Source organism: Camelus dromedarius, chromosome 31, assembly GCF_036321535.1.
Source record: "Camelus dromedarius isolate mCamDro1 chromosome 31, mCamDro1.pat, whole genome shotgun sequence".
Classification (NCBI taxonomy): Eukaryota; Metazoa; Chordata; class Mammalia; order Artiodactyla; family Camelidae; genus Camelus; species Camelus dromedarius.
In genome coordinates, this window is record NC_087466.1 from 12,210,230 (window position 1) to 12,222,747 (window position 12,518).

The 12,518-nt window shown below is 44.7% G+C and overlaps 1 long non-coding RNA gene across 1 annotated transcript in view; it reads right to left on the reverse strand.

The window, feature by feature from the left end:
* Window positions 1-12,518, reverse strand: part of LOC135319740 (uncharacterized) — a 158,810-nt gene that overhangs the window by 34,817 nt on the left and 111,475 nt on the right. The gene's annotated exons all lie outside the window — the stretch shown is intronic.

Sequence of the window (12,518 nt, forward strand, 5' to 3'; positions counted from 1 at the left end):
TGTGTCATAATCCTCCCTGTACTGACGCAGACTATTGATAAGATAGAAATTATGGCTATTAATTATTATTATTTAGATAATTTTGACTCATAAAAAAGCAACTTGTCCTCAGAAGCACAGCCAGAGTGGGATATCAAAGGATGAGCATTGCATTAGAAGCCGTGAATCCAAGCTTCTGGTTCCAGCCCCAACTCTGACTGGCTGCGTTATCTTGGGCAGGTCATTTCCCCGAGCTGGGCTCTGAGCACCATGGTTTGCATCTCAGCTCAGAAGTGACAGGTTCCTTTACCTCTAGAGCAGAGCATCAAGGCACAGAAAGGCTAGGCTCCCCAAACCTCTGGTGCCCTTCCTGGGGGGGACCACATCCACACAGTCACCTCAACACCTTGATCCTGTGTGTACTGACACAAACACTGCTTCCTCGAGGGGATGACTGTGTCAGGACAAGCTTTCCTCTGCCCCAAGGGGTCAGCCTCACTTCTGAAAATCAAGCAGCTGACCGAGCCCGGGTCCAAGCACCATGGGCGTCAGAGTGCGGAGCAAAGCACCCGCTCGCATTCCTCGATGATTATGTCCAGTGATGAATGAACCAACCTCTCGACAGGGAGGAAGATCCTACAGGTTGGGGGGTTCTTCCTAGCAATGTGTTTTATTTGACAGCCTAAGGCAACGAGTTCACAGAGAGGAAGGGGAGAGCGGAGGAAGGGAAGGGAAAGAAAGGTTATTTAAGCACAAGAAGCATCTGCCAAAAACATGTAAAACTGTCACAACAGGAGATCACATAAGCAGGCTGAGGGGGAAAAAAAGGTAATCAAAGACTTAAAAGTCCTAGGGAGTTACTGAAGCCAGGAAACATGTACTTTGTCTGTCTTGGCACTTGGGTGCTTTAATTGTTACTGAATCCCCTTGGCACATCATATAAGTACTCAAGAATCATTTGTGAAATGAATGAATGACAGGATAACATCACTGCTGGCTAGAGCCACCAGTGAAGGCGTTACAGGTTAAATGGGTTGTGGGAGATGGGGAGGATTTGGACTGCCAGAGGAGGGAAGCAATTCAGGAAGAACGGCAGCTTTCACGAAGATCCTCGTGAGAGACTGGGCCTGGCTTGGTGTGCTGGGAGATGCACTGGTCAGACAAGGCCGGGCTGTGCCAAAGTCAATCTCCCTGGAATCCCAGGGACTCCGTGTAATGAAGGTTGATTTCTTACTCAGATGGTATGCTCAGTGCAGGCTGTCAAGGGGCTCTGCTCCGCACAGTCATCCAGGACCCAGGCTGAGGGCAGCACTGATACCTGTTAGCTGCATTATTTGCAGCGTGAGTTCTTTAGGGTCACCAGACTAGGGGAGGAGGTCTCAAGGAGAACTCACACGTACTTTTTCTGAGTGCTTTCTCATGGAAGGGGCACATGGCCCCCCTGGGCACATCCCATCGGGCAGCACTGGGGGCCTGGCTCCATCCGTTTGTTGCACAGACATAAAATATGAGAAGAAATAAACCTTTGTTGTTGTGAGGCCACGGGATTGGGGGCACTTCTCACTGCAGCAGAACTTAACCTAAACTCACATGGCACACCATTAGTGCCTCCCTCCTGAGACAACACTGATACGAATGCCAAGAGCTAACTTCCTGGATCTTCCAAAGGTGACACGTCGCTAGTGTCGATGTGGGTGCCTTTGTCCCCTTTCTCTCCTGCAAGCTAGACCCATGTTGAGCTCCAGGAAGAATAAGGAGATGATCCTTCAGCCTACATGGTGTCACATCTCATAACCTAGGACCTAAGTCAGAACTGTCTGTACCCAGCAGATCGCAAAGCCTTAGTGAAACCACTTCCTGCAGCTTTTGCCTCTGTTCCTCTGCCCCAAGGATGCAGAACTAGATTCCAAGGTTCTCTCTTCTGAGAAATAGGCTTTCTGCCATCTTTGCCCTTCTTTCATCTTTTCCCTATGATGTTCCACTTCCTCCTCAAATTTCCCTTTCTCTCATGCAAACCAACACAAGCAAAATCACCCCTGTGGGCTTCGGGCCCTAACACTTTACCAGACACTCCCAGATCCATCTGAGTCCCAGATCAGTAAGACAAGATACGACCTCTCTCTCCTTCAAGGGCACCCCAGAGCTCTTTTTCCAGATATTTCCATGGGGAGCACCCTGGCTTTCTTTGCTAAGATTCCTTTATCAAGGAGATGGAGGCCTCCCCTCTCATCCTTTATAAGTAGCAACCTCCTTGCCCAGTTGAGCCCATTCCACTCCTTTATTTTTATTTTTCTTCTTAGCATTTACCATCATCTGATACATTATTCATTTGCTTACACTCTGTGTCCTCCCCTAGACTGTGTTTATGCATGTTTATTCCTCCAGGACCAGCGTCTAGAACAGCGCTAGGTATATAGCATGTGTGCAGTAGATATTTTTTGAAGAAAAAGAATGAAAGCCCCATAGGTTTAAAATAATATTACTGAATGGAGCCTTGGGTTTTCCAAGTGGACCCTGTGAAGATCCACCCCATGTGGAGAGATTATTAGTCCTACTGACAGGTCATTTGGGATGCGCTGATTTTATTTGCTGTGTCAAGGAGGGGCTGGAGGTAAGATTTTATTTGCAAACCAGGTTTAACTTAAGAAGAATTTGGAAATCACTGATACAGGCCAAGTCACACATTTAGGTGGATGTGAAAACTGAGGTCTAGCAAGGGGAGGACTGTTTATCAGATCGCTCAGCCAGTCAGTGATGGTGTCAGGCCCAGAACACAGCTCATTCACTGATTTACTTTGCGTTGTTGGCATGTAAAGATTAGGCCAGACGCCTTCATCAGATGCTGCTTCTTCCATGACCTATGAGTCAGAACGCTGATATGAAACTGAGTTCAGCGACAGGAACAGTTCCTTGCTCACACATCCTCCTCTGTGCAACCAAGGTGGAAAATTCCAAGATCTCACCCTTCCAAGCTGGAAAAGTTCATTAACCTGCCTGATTGTGTGCACATGTGTGTGTCTTTATATGACCTCTGAGTACTGTAGATGGCAGAATCCATCCAGTCGTGACCAGCTCTTATTAGATAGCCAGGTACGTGTAGTTTGGGTCCTCATATCAACAGAGGTATCTGTCCTCTGCTACAAATAAGAACCACCCTGTGGAGATTTATTACCTCACAGAAGAGGAACTGGGGAAGGGAAACTCCAGGGCTGATGGGTTCAGTGGTTCAATGACATTACCAAACATCTAGGTGCTATTTCTCTCTCCCTGCTGTCATTTCTCAACGTGTTTATCTTGGTCAGGCCTCCTTATGGCCCCAAGGTAGCTCCCAGCTCATGAAGATGTCATGAACAGAGGCAGAAAAGGGACCATCTCCTTCCCTGTGTCTCCCTTCAGGAGCCAGAAACCAGCCCCTAGAGGCCTTTCCCTGGAGTTCTCTCCACAAGCCCAGGCTGGACCCAATTTGCGTGACTCATGCCCTGAAGGACATGGCTGCCGGAGGGAAGGTAAACAGAGTCCTGCTAGTGTGATGATTAGTTCTATGTGTCAGCTTGGCTAAGCCCTAGTCCAGGGTAGTCACTCAAACCATGTGTTGCTATAAAGGTTTTGGGGTTGTTTTTTTTTTTTGCATTCTTTTTTTTTTTTAACGGAAGTACAGTCAGTTGACAATGTTATGTCAATTTCTGGTGTACAGCATAATGTTTCAGTCATCTATATACATACATATATTCCTTTTCATATTCTTTTTCATTATAGGTTATTACAAGATATTGAATACAGTTCCCTGTGCTATATACTTCTGCCTCAAGACTGTAGCATCAGCTCGTGTCCTTGAGTTCCCAGGCTTCCAGTCTGCCCTAGAGATTTGGGACCTGATAGGCATACTCAAATATATGTGTGTGTAAATATAAGAGATAGATGGATAGGTGGATGGATGGATAGAAAGATAGATAGACTCTGTTCCCTCTCTAGTAGATCCCTCACTAGTACAGCCAGCTAGAAAGAAATTGGGTAATGGCTACTGGGTAGAGTCAACATTCTTTTTTTTTTAAACCAAAAGATGGGGTTTGCAAGAATATGCCATTTATCCGTTTATGTATTCACTTTTTCCACAAGTTCTTTGAGCATTCACTCTTACATTTACTCATCAATATTTTGAGTCCCTTCTAGGTACTTGAGAGATACGACTGAACACAACAGACAAAAAAATCCTGGCTATTTTAAATTACTGCAATTAACACCCTCTGACAGACACTTTCATGTCATCCTAGAATTGACCTTTGTAGCACTGACCACAGTGCATTTATATAGTTATTTTGTGATGGAAAAAAATGCATGTGTGGCTCTACCACTGGACCTTAAGTTTTGCTTTGGAGTTAAAAAACAAATATTGAGAGGCATAAGGAGAATTCAGTAGTAGATGTGGCAGACTTCTAGTGCTCACACGTCCCCAGCTCTCCTCTCCCTCCTAAGCCCCTGGGAGGATGATGTTTTTAAATCCTCCAGAATTACGGTGGGGCCTTATGACTAGTTACAGCCAATGGTCTATGAAGGCAAATGATGTGTGCCACTTCTAGGCTGAGGCTTATAAAAGCTCGCATGACTTGTGTTTGTCTGTCTCTCTGATGTGTGCCACCCAGGGAGCCATGCATCAAATACCATCACCTTTGGGGCTTAGGATTTTGACATATGAATTTGGGGAGGGACACAAACATTCAGATCATAGCAATGGCTCTTTCTACCTCAGGAGCAATTCCCAGAGAGGGCTGATAATGCCCGCTGATTACCAGCCGTGACACAGAGGCTCCTGCCAGACAGCTCTCTCATCATTCACTCAGCTTTTCACTGAGCTCCTACTATGTGCAAGGTATTTACTAGGTGGTGACTATATGGATGTGAACACTGACCTCAGAGTTTGGGAAGGTAGATGCCCAAACAGGCAACTGCAATATACACAAGGTTTTAAAGACGTATCTGTGCTGCTAACAATAACAACAACTATTACAGTAAGTGGTACAGCGTAATGAGGGCTTATTCTATGCGAGGCACTCATTTTAGGTTTCACGTGCATTCCTTTACTCCGTCCTCACAACAAACCTGTGAGGCAAGTACTACAAGGATTCCCATCGCACAGGTCAGGAAAGCAAGGCTCAGAGAACAAAACGATCTGCCCCAGTTAAAAAGCTAGAAAGTCCAGGCTGGGATTCACAACGCATCTTCCGTCTTTAAAGCTCCTGCTGCAGATGACTACCTAGCACTGCCCTCTACTACGTGCCTAGTACCGGCCCCGGACCATGGTGGGCGCCCTCAGTAAGGAATGGCTGGCTGGATAAGCAACTGCTGCAATGAAGTGAGCACAGGAGCTCCGGGAGGCCAGCCGAGGGGCATTATGGGAGCAGTCTAGGCCAGTGGTTCTCAAAGTGCGGCCCCAGACCAGAAGCAGCGGTACGGCCTGGGAAATTGCTGGACATGCCAATTGTCAGTCCTCCAATCCAGGCCCACTGATGCAGGAATTCTGAGAATGGAGCCCAGGAATCTGTATTTGAACAAGCCTTCTGGGCAATTCTGATACACCACACTGCTCTAGGACCTTGCGTCTCAACGTGCAGTCAGTGAACCATCGTCATTGCCTGGGAGCAAATGAGCAATGCAGGCGCTCAGATCCCACCCCCAACCTACTGAATCAGAATCTGCATTTGAACAACATCCCCGGGATTCTTTTGCAAGTTAAAGGTTGAGAAGCACTGTTCCATCCAGACCAGTGGTGTTAAAATTGAGCTGCTCCTTGGAATCCCCTGGAGAGTTTTAAAAATTACTGCTGCGTGGGTCCTGCCTCTGGAGATTCTAGCTTACTTGGTCCGGGTGTGGCCTGGACATCAGAATTTTTAAGACTCCCCAGATGATTGTAATGTGCACGGAAGTTTGAGAGTCACCAGCATCCAGGACTCTAAGAAGGTTTCCCAGAGGAGGTGGCATTTAAGCCCAGCCCTGCCCCCCAGGTTGGGTGTGGCCCCGAGATGGACAGAAAAAGCTGGAGTGTTTTGGGTGCAGCTGCCTCCACTGTCTCTACCTGTCTTCAGTCAAAGAGGGAGGCCTCCCAAATCAGGGGTTGTCAATCCACCCCCTGTCAACAGCCTCAGATTCACGAATATGCTCCAGGCAAGGGTTCAGAGGCAGGGCAGAACGAGGGAGAGGTTTTATTACATAAAGCCTGCATTCTCCGCACTTTGCATTAATTAATTTCAAAGTAGGCTGAGTGATCGGGGAGGTTTGGGGCAACAACACAGGTAATAAAAAGACTTTCGAAAAGTCCCTCCTTTCTTCTTGGCTTGCCTCCCACCCAACCCACCCAATCAGGATCAGAGAAAAAGTCCAGCCTGGAAGCATCAAGCCTTTGCAGAGAAACAAACAGAGCTAGTGAAAGCGAGGTAGTCAGCAGGGCCAGAGACAGAGGATACAGGGAGCTGGGAGGGGGTGGTGGAGAGGGCAGAGGTGAGGAGGATGCCGAGGGAATGGTGACTTGAGAAAGAAGGGTCTAGATTCTTCTGAGTTGGCCTTCTCGGCTCGAACCCTGGAACTGTTTCTGTTGCACCCACTTCCCCACCTCCTCCTCTCATCTCCTGTGACTAATGATTTTGACCCTTTCCCAACCCGATCTGCAATATCTCAGGGCTCTGTCACGGTCAGCTTCCGGCCATCCGTAGGTCAGATGACTCCGCGCACAGGAGCGCCAGGCTTGCCGCAGCCAAAAGGCAACAGGACGTGGCCCAAGGCAGGTTCCCCCAGATACCCTCGGGACCCAATTTTTGCTCTCTTTCCTGCCTTTTCCTCTCCCCGATCTTTTTGTCATTAATTATCTTCACTGTTGATTCTTCTCTTGCTCTTTTGGGCCTCTCTATTCCAGGCACAAGCCGAGGGGGGATATAAAGCCATGATAAAGTGACAAAGAGATTTTTAGTTCCATTACCAGAATGGGTTCATCACAGGATGATGACTTCCCAAGAGACGTCCCCGGAAAGAGTATTTTCTCAGAACAAATAGGGAGCCATCACCCCAAGTGCTCTTGGAGTTCCTCTTGTGTGGGGAATGGCCTTTGGAAATGTCTAAATGGACATTTCAAAGCCAAGTACAAAATGTATTGTGATTGCTGTTCACTCATTTTTTTTTTAATTCATGTTTGCGTCTTAATTGTTGGACCCAAAATGAGTGTAACAAAGTGAATTACCCGTATTATTCTCAATGCTTATCCCTGAATAATATTCGACTCTTGCCCTAAGGTAAAAGCTACCTTCCAAGTTTGCGCATCTGGCCACCAAGAAAGAAACTGTCCCCCTAAAATTTAAGAAAAAATCTGAAGTATATACTCCTCTTCCCCCACCCCCAACCCCCAAAAAAGAACTTCTAAAAATACTCTGAATAATGACAGCATCTTTGGGAGACGTGTCCGGCCTCTGAAAGAGAACTTCTGGCAAAGCCACACTGTTTTGAAGGGACGCTCTCTAAAATCACAACCTGAAAAAAAGCGTTGAGGGTTTTCTTAGTCACGATTCAAGAACTCAGTCCCAATTCCTCTTTTATCTACACAGTAGTATCTGGGACCATCCCAGCTTTTAGCAACTCAGATTTTCCAGGCATCTTTCCTCCTCAGGATAAGCAACAACAGGAACAAGCACATACTTGACTCAATATCATAGGATGTGGTATTCTCCTCTGTTTTGTTTTTCCTCTTTGACTACTCTCCACTCCTACCTTGAAAGGCAAGACTATTTTCACGTCACGTTACATCAATTCAACAACTATTTTCTGCATGCAGGGCTCTGTCTCACATGGTGTGTGGGAATCCCTGGCCACCTGAGATGTGCTTTCTTCATCAGTTTCCTCTAGAGTGCCAAAGAGAGAAGTGGGTGAGGGCTGCCCATGACGCTGTGTTGAGAAGGATTCTGAGGTCCAGATTCAGTGGGACCATACACACGTGACTTCCTTCTCCTTACACTTAATAGACACGGAAATATTTTGAATGAATACATACAAAAAAGAAAGAGAAATGCATCCGTAAGTGACAAGACCCACCACTGGGGAAAGAGGAAATGAATCACATCGTGTCCGTGGATGCAAGTGAATTTTTAGAGTCATCTTCTTCCCAGATGGCTGCCGAAAACTCTCCATTCCTATTTCCATCCAGTGTTAAAAGTCACAGTGTCGGCGGGATCCCCACTGAAACTGTTTATTTTGAAGAATATTTTGCCCCGTTCTGCTGCACCAGAATGGCCACATATGGACATCTAGGAAAGACTAAAATAAAGAATTGCCCCAGCATGAAGGAAAATAAGAGATACAGGAAAACTAAATGTAGCAGGTAATTCTGAACTGGATCCTTTGGCTACAAACACATCACTGGGTGGAACTTGAATGGGATTTGAGAGCCATACGGTAATAGTGTTACCAATGTTAGTTTCCTGATATTGATGGTCATAATTTGGCTATGACGGGAAATGCCTTTGATTTTAGGAAATAAACATAAAATAGTCAGGGCTTAAAAAAAAAAATCTGCCTCGTCCACAAATGTAAATAACATCTTCCCCCGTTGCTCCCAATATGAAGATAAAATTTACCTCCATCAAATATACCCAGAGTTTCCTAATAAACACTCTGGGCAAGGGAAAAAAGGAAAGAAAACAGAATTATGTAGGAGAGCTGAATGAATATATTTAGGTACAGCTTGATGTTCTCTGTGGCTGGTGCGAAGGACAAACTTTCCAACTCCCATGAAATATGCTTTAAAAGGAAAGGTTACTTTTTAGATGGCCATCAAACTTCGCAGCAGAAGAATGGACTTCGAATATTATGAGGTCTTAGGTCTGATAATATTATGAGTGGTCACATCCTGGGACAGTCATGGAGATTTCATGGCTTTTACCCTAGAAGAGGAAGAATTCCAGGCACGTTTCTAAACTAGTATCTTACCACGAAATACACCTGTCATTCCTAATTCTTTGAAAAAAAAAAAACCAAAAAAAAAAAAAAAAAACCTCAATGGAAGAAATGTTTTCAAATCATAGTTCTCAGGGTCAGGTTTGTGTAAGAAAGTTTTGGTGAACAAGTAACTGAACAGATGCCGGAAAACCCAAGACTTTCATTTGAGGAGAGGAGAGGGATTTATTAGACCGCTAGATTAAAATTCCTGTATTTAAGACATATTTCACAAACACTTAATGGGGTTTTCCCACCCGTTAAGAGCAAACCAAGGGCACAGTGTTCCATTTTAATAGGGGCAGTAACTTCACTTCATTTATAGACTAAACTGACAGAAAAAAAAAAAAATACAAGGGTAGCTCTGGCCAGAGAAAACATGACTTAATGCAAGTACTCGGGCAACATATTAGAAATAAAGGTCTGTCTGTAGCCTCAGTAATTTCTTTTCCTTTTTCTACTTTTGGGAGGGGGTGGTGATTTGGAAGAAGAAAAAAATCCTGTGGTTGGTATCCAATGAAGTTAACACTTCTGGGGCAAGACCTCTATTACATGCAAACATCATGAATTATAATTACAGAACAACCTATTTACACATGGAGGAACACAGGGTCAAACAGAAAACCCTGCCAAGAATCTCAGCTTTTGCCTGGGAAATATTGGCAACTGGCATAAAGCAAATGGTCTTGGAATGGGGCAAAGCCAGGAGGGGCAGAGAGATCTAGTTTTAAATACATGTGATGTTTAGCAAACACACATAAAGAGTCATCACGGAGAATCATGGAGGTTTATCCTTTTGATAAACTGGCCTCAAAAGAGGAAGAGATATCCCCACATCTGTCTCATAGAATTACCGACACTTAAACTGCTGATGTGGGTGTAAGGCGGGTATGACACATTTTCAGGAAAATTTGGAAAGACTCACATTAAAACCTTAAAAAATATCAGTGCCCATCTCTAGCAGTTCATCCTAAGGAAATAATTAAACAATATTCCAAAATGCTATGTACATTTACATGCGAGAATGTTTACTGTAGAGCTGTCTGCAAGTGTAAAATATTGGAAAGGGCCTAAATATTCATTGATAGGAAACTGGTTAAATCAATTAAAGTAAATCCACAGAGGAGATACCATATAGCCTTTCAGAAGGGTCAAATTTATTTATATGTGTTGACACAGATGTCTCCAATGTATCAAGTTTAAATGGCAGGATATTAAGAAATGCAAAGTATGATCTGACGTTTTGTTAAAAAAAAAAAAGAATGTATATGTACGTCTATTAAAAAAAGAACAGACTAGTATTCACAGGACTACTAAACACAGTTATGCTTGGTGGGCAGAATAACTAAAAAATGTCCGGTTGCTAGATATGCCACATGTCTGTATGGTTTGGATTTGTAAACAAATATAGATCATGTTATAATAGAAAAGGCCATAAAGATGAAGCCTTTTCCGGGAAAGGGAAAGACAGTCTGCTTCAGAGAGCTGATCTCCTTTCCCCTGGAGGAAACCTAGATGCTGAATTTGGACACACCTACTTTCTAACTTGCGTCTGCCCTCTGCCCGCCGTTGACACTGGGGGAGTCAACCCAACGTCTCTGAGTCTGCCCTCCACTCTGTTACGTCAGGACATTCCCCTCCCCCTAGGCTGGCGGTGAGGATTAGGTGAGGTAATGTTTGTACAAGGCCTGGCACACATAAGGTGTTCAGTTAAAGAAAAGCGTGCCTTGTCCACTTAACAGGTGCAGCGCGCACGATCTAGACTTGAGCCACGATCGTCTGTAACCAAGGGGATGCGGTGGGATGCCTCCACGGTGTCTCACCTGCTGCTCGGCACTTCCTGGAGGATAAGCAACCTAGCTGATGTGTCATCTCCACTTAAAGCTGGGAGATGAGTCACCACGATTAGTAACATGCCTAAAGTGCTCCCTAAGTGCCTAGCACTGTTCGGGCTCTTTAAAGTGATAAGTCATCTAATTGTTCAAATCACTATTATAGACTGACGTTATTATTATTGTTATTCCCATTTTACAGGTTAAGAAACCAAGGTACAAATAAGTTATGTGACTTGGATAAGGTCGCCCTGCTGTTCAGGGATGGGACTGAAACTGGAACCCAGAACTCTGATTTCTGAACCTGAGCTCTGACCCACCAAAGCACCTCCATGTGAAATAACTAAGGGTGAGCTCAAGGCTAGAGAGTGCGATTCAGAAAAAGGGGCTGGGGTGGGGGGTTGTCTGTGGCAGAGTATCAGCCATTGAAACCTTAGAAAAGACCAGATGCTCAAATTTGAGGGAGGGTCAGGATGTCCTGGAGGGTTTGTTGTAACAGGATTGCTGGATTCCACCCCCGCTAGAGCTTCTGATTCAGTAAGTTCAGGGAAGGGCCTGAGGATCTGCATTTCAAACAGGCTCCCAGGTAGGTTGGGGATGGGTCCAGGACCACTTGGCCCTTAGGGCTGCATAGCATTCGGACTGACAGGGAGCAGCAGCAAGGTAGGGCAAAGCCAGCAGTGTCTAAATATGCAGGTCCGTCCCCATTTCTGATTTAACAAAATGTCAAATCACAGACATTGATAAGCAAGGGTTTAGTGCTTCTAAATACAACCGTACTGCCCTTTGATGTCCACATCTGAGTGATGCAGCATTCCAGAAGTATGACTGAAGCACTGTGCTGTACACCAGAAATTGACACAACACTGTAAACTGACCATACTTCAATAAATATAAATATATATATACACACACACACACACAGAGAAAAATAAATGAAGTATCTTTCAACAGCCAATCAATGCAATGAAAAGGAATTCCATTCTTTCTCTCAGTCTTTCCAAAGGCAACGCTGAGGACCCAGTTCATCACTCGCCCGACGTCACTTCCTGTAAACCTTTTACCGTCCCCTCGCTTCCCTTCCACCTCATGTGTTCGGGGACTTCTCTCCTCCTTACTCCCCCCAAAAGGTCTCTCTTTGGCCTTAGGGGAAACAGGCATGTCCTTGCCTTCCTCTGACCCTCCCAAATTGCATGTCAAGAAAGCTCAAAGGACCAGCGTGGCAAGAAAAACACCAAGGAAGTGGCAGCCTAGGTCATTCTGACTGTTAGTAGTACTAAAATTACTATAGTAATGAAATCAGGTGGTACTTTTTTTTTTTTTTCTATTTTTGCCATTTACTTTTCTCAAATAATTCTACCTGAGTAATTGATTTCTAAGTCTTCTTCCTGGTAGCTGTAGTCTTTAGGGAATGAGGCAAGGGAGGCATAAACTCTATACCAGAATCCAGAATAAAAGAATTAAGAAGTCTCCATAGAAGTTTAAACGACGCAAATTAAAGGGAGTTCAAAAAATTAAAGAGACCCTTTCAGTGCAATTTCTAGGAATCTCAATTTATAATAATAAATATAGTCTGAGATTTGATATCACGTTGACAAATTTGAAAGCTGTAGCCACATCTTTTTGACTAATCAAATAATCTTGAATAGTAATATTTTGGAAGGGAGAAAGTAGTGCCGATTTTCTCATTGATTTTTTGGGGGTGGGGTGGGTCCAGAAAGTAAGTGAAAAGTTTCC